The sequence below is a fragment of the Megascapheus bottae genome, chromosome X (genome assembly GCF_031878675.1).
Source record: "Megascapheus bottae isolate mThoBot1 chromosome X, mThoBot2.hap1, whole genome shotgun sequence".
Taxonomy (NCBI): domain Eukaryota; kingdom Metazoa; phylum Chordata; class Mammalia; order Rodentia; family Geomyidae; genus Megascapheus; species Megascapheus bottae.
In genome coordinates, this window is record NC_143547.1 from 64,602,017 (window position 1) to 64,607,038 (window position 5,022).

Below are 5,022 nucleotides of genomic sequence, written 5' to 3' on the forward strand. Positions count from 1 at the left end.
CAGAGCCAGAGCCAGAGCCAGAGCCAGAGAAGGAGAGAGAGACAGTTAGATATAGAGAGGTAGGGGAATCTAACCAGATAATACTATATTTCATTATTTATATTACTTGTACTTAATAAAACTTAGATAAAGCTGTTTATTCCTTACACACATATAGTCTTCACTACTTCTTATTGCCTCTAAAGCAATGCAGTCAAGTGCCAGTTGCTGAAAAAAATGCATCAATTTCTGTTATTTGCCTTACTCTGAAACCTTTGTGTTTCCAGTTAGTGTGTATCAAATTTTCCAAAATGTATTGTAATACTGTAGGACTTTATAGCAGTTCTTGATGCCAAAATTACCAGGAAGCTGAGAAGATGGATTCTGAAGTCTCTAATTTTTTTTACAAAAAAAGCTTTATTGTCATGTTTTTACTTTTTTCATTTTATGCTACAGTGCACAATATTTGAAAATATATTGTCATTTATAGCAATTTATTATATATATATTTTAATTCAACCTCTTTCATAGTAATTGATCATTTGAAAAGGCTCACCTTAAGATTTAAGAAAATATATTTTTGCAAACACTTTCTGTTAGTGATAAGGTTAAGTTATATGACCTGGAAAAGTCTCATATGTTTAAAAGGCTTGATCTGGAACTCATGGTGCTGTTAGGACATGGTAGTGGAGCCTACTTAGAAATCTGCTGGTTATACAACAGTGTGCCTTTAAAGTCAATATGGAAACCTGAGCTCCTCTTTTTCCTTTTTCTTGTGGGTCAACATGAGACAAGTGGCATCCTATGTCTTATGCTCTTTGCACGTGTTGTGTTGCCTGGCCATAGGCGAAAAGATCTGTGAACTGAGTATCAGATCTATGAAAACATTTTGAAATTTTTTGTAGAGTTTAGCTTCTGAAATTTTTCATATCTTCCATGCTTACTGAAAATAAACTTTTGTTTGGTCCATCTTTATCCTTATTTGACATGCCAAGATATAGCAGTGAACATACCTGGAGGTTATTTTTTTCAGATTTTTTCAGGAAATAGATTTCAGCTCAACCTCTGTCATCAGGTCATCACATGTCCATAAATGTATGTATCCCTCATGCTTCCTGGATTTAAATTTGCTGTGATCTACAATAATTCTCTGTAAAGATGCATCCAAAATCCAACAGAAAAATTATTACTAAAAAATAGCCAGAGTATGTAATTTTGCCTAGGAAGTGATTGGGCAAACTAGAAAGTCACACAGTAAGAACGTCTTCACAGGAGAACTCAGAAATGTCAGTAGACCTTGAAAGATAGGTGTAATTTTGCATAGTATATACCAGACAGGGGGGTTAATACAAAAAAAGTAAAGTAAAAACTATGTAAAAATCTTTCTACTTAGAACACAAGAGTCAATAATGAGATGATAAAAAATAGACATGGTCAGATTATGAAGAATAGGTCGTGTTATGCAAGGCAATTCAAATTTTATGCCAAAGATAATGGGGTCATTATAGTTATGAGATATTTCCTTATGAATGTTTTTGAGTTGAGGATTTGAATTGCTGAATCTCTATTCATATATGCATGTACATATATAATAAATAGAGATACAGAGATACATGTGGAGCATGTCACAACAAGGAAATAGAAACCTATGCTGTAGAAAAGGAGGCCTAACTCCTGGCCCAGCGCGCACCTCCTGGTCTTGGGACTGTACCTGGCTGAGATGGTGCCTGCCACCAGGTCTGAAGGCATGGCTATGGCTTGTGACATAAAGTAAGGCCACCTCTGGGACAGGCCCCGAACCCTTCTGCCCTCTCGGATTCCCCTTCTTTACCTATACTGAGAGTAAACACGTGGACATCCCCCACCCTGCCCACCTTTGTGCTGATAGGTTTCTGCACCCTATATTAGCTGAATGTACTTCCTCAATAAATAAGTTCCTGCCTTGACTGGTCTCCCTGACTCATCTGATTGTCTGCCAGCATGGGAGGGCTGCGTGTGGGAGGTCCGTTGGAATTCTCCTTTCTCAGCTCATCCTGGTCGGGGTATGTTCTATCCCTCCTGCAGGTCAGGAGGGCTCGAGGACTAAAAACCCCAACAGTTTCATGTATAAATATATATATATATATATATATATATATATAATTTTATGTAATTATATGCTCCTCACAGGTAAGGAAATATGTAAGAAATGTCAAGTACTACAAAAGTTAATGGAAGTAATTACATGATTAGCTCACCCAGGTGCAAAAATGATGAAAACATGTTAAGTATATAATATCAAGGAATGACCATGTATCAAGTACTGAGAGAGGAACAAAGAACGAAACAGGGAGAGACGAGAAATGCTAACTGTTCTTATTAGTCTCAAACTTGTTGTAGCTTTAGAGGGAAACAGAATTTTATTAATTAATTAATTAATTAATTAAGGTTTAGATAAGTATTTACATAGTAATTATCCATTGCACCAGATATATTTTATAGCACAGGGCTGCAAAATGGATTTTCATGGCAGAAGGTCATTATGGAAAGACTGCTAATGAAATTAATTCTGGGAGCTATAGGATGACTAGAAATTAAGTAAATGGAAAAAAAATGGTATTGGAAGGACAGTTTCAGGGAGAGAAATTTTATGCAGATTACCAAAGAGAAGGTAAAGTGTAGATCTTAGTAGAGGTGAAAACAGGGCTATATACTTATAACACAGAGAGATATGTTCTTTTTGTGGAAATACTGGAGGCTAGTCTTCCTATCAGTGAAGCTACCTTAAATAAAGTACAAACTATTTTATATGTGTATCAAAATTTGCAGTAAAAGAAATTGTTGAAGACTTGTAATCATAAAATTATTATAAGCATATTCTTACGGAAATGTTAAGGTAAGGATTTATCAAAGATTATGTACATTCATAAATTCAAAAACAAGAATGGTAAAAAGTATCAAAAGAATATCAAAAGAATGACAATAGTATAAGTCCCCAGGAAAGTGGTACTGAAATGATTCTGTTGGATTTGGTAAAAGTTGTTCAATGTTCTCTAAGTAGAAACAAAGATAGCCTTTGGGGCAGACTTTTCTTTTGCAAGATGGTGTCTCACCATTTATTTAAAGCAGTCTAGGTTGACCAAGAATTTTCTATCATTTTGCTTCATTATCCTGGATGCGTGTATCACAAATATGTGACAAATCACCCAGCTTAGGTTATCTTTTATATCATGCAGGATTCATTAACATGCGTACTATAGAAGAATCAGCAAATTCAAATGCAATATTGATTCCGGGCCCTTTACAGTAAGTTATAACATTTCAAATAATTCATATTCTTCAAATATTAAATAAACCTTGTATAGATACTCAGGTAGTATTCCAGGATTACACTGAATTTTTATATAGCTGTTTTGTCATAAAATTTTGAAGGTGTTGATCACTTTTCTTTTCTTTTAATTTTTTATTGTAATTAATAAAAGGGTTACATGATATTTGGCAGATGGAAGGTGCATTAATTCACATATATTGATACCCTTTCACATGTCTTGGTCCCCATTACCCTCGCCTCCACCCCCCCTTCCCTATCCAATTTCAAATAACCAAATACAAATATATCGAATATATCAGATAACAAAGTGAGATACTGTAACGATATGAGATAACCAAGGGACAACAAAAGAGATGAGAGATAACATAGTACATTAAGGACAACAATCATTTATTATATGGCTTTTGTTCCAATATCCTGGAGGTCTTTTCAAATAGCTTCAAACTATGTGGCCTTACGTATCAAGGTTTTGCTCTATTGCAGATCTCTGCTAGTAGAGCCCAAGATTTCTACTGATTATGACAAAATGAGGGAAATCATTGAGCCTAAGTTCCTTTCAGTCTGGCTTACTTGACTTAATATGATTTTTTCTAAGACTTTCCATTTCCTAACAAATGGGGCAATGTCGTTTTTTCTGACAGCAGCATAGAATTCCATTGTGTACAAATACCACAACTTGTTGATCCACTCATCAACTGAGGGACATCTAGGTTGGTTCCATATCTTTGCTATGGTGAATAATGATGCAATGAACATTGTTGTGCTAGTGGATTTAGTATGCCCTAGGTTCTGGATGGTTGGGTGAATGCCAAGTATTGCTGGGTCATAGGGGAGTTCTATGTTTAGCCTTTTGAGGCACTGCCATACTGTTTCCATAGTGGTTGAGCGACTTTGTACTCTCACCAACAGTGTAGGAGTGATCACTCCTGGCCACATCCCCTCCAGCATCTGTTGTTATTCGTTTTCCTGATCCTGGCCATTCTAACTGGAGTCAGGTGGAATCTTAGAGTTGTTTTGATTTGCATTTGTTTTATGACCAGAGATGTTGAGCATTTCTTCATGTGTCTATAGGCCATTTTTGTTTCTTCTTCAGAGAAGACTCTCTTTAAATCTTTGGCCCATCTTTTAATGGGATGGTTGTTACTTTGGAGATTAGTTTTGGAGTGATTCAATTTTTACAGCTGTTGATATATTTTAGACATGAGGCCTTTGTCTGTTGTTTGGTTGGTGAAGATCTTCTCCCACTCTGTAGGCTTCCTAATTAATTTACTAGCTATGTTCTTTGCCATACAAAAGCTCTGCAGTTTAATGCACTCCCACTTATCCATTCTTTCTCTTACTTGCTGTGATTCTTGGTCCTTATTAAGAAAGTTTCGACCTGTGCCAAGGAGGCCTAGTGTATCTCCTATTCCTTCCTGTAAAGTTTTCAGTGTGTCAGCTTTTACCTCTAAGTCTTTGATCCATTTGGAGTTAATTCTAGTGCATGGTGACAAAGAAGGATCCAACTTTAGTTTTCTGCATGTGCTTAACCAGTTCTGCCAGCACAACTTGTTGAAGAGGTTGTCTTTCTTCCATTCTATTTTTTTTGGCTCCCTTGTCAAAGACTAGGTGGCTATAGGTCTCTGGTTTAATATCCGTGTCCTCAGTTCTATTCCATTGGTCTTCAGGCCTGTTCTTGTGCCAGTACCAAGCTGTTTTGATAATTATAGCTCTGTAATAGAGTCTAACGTTTG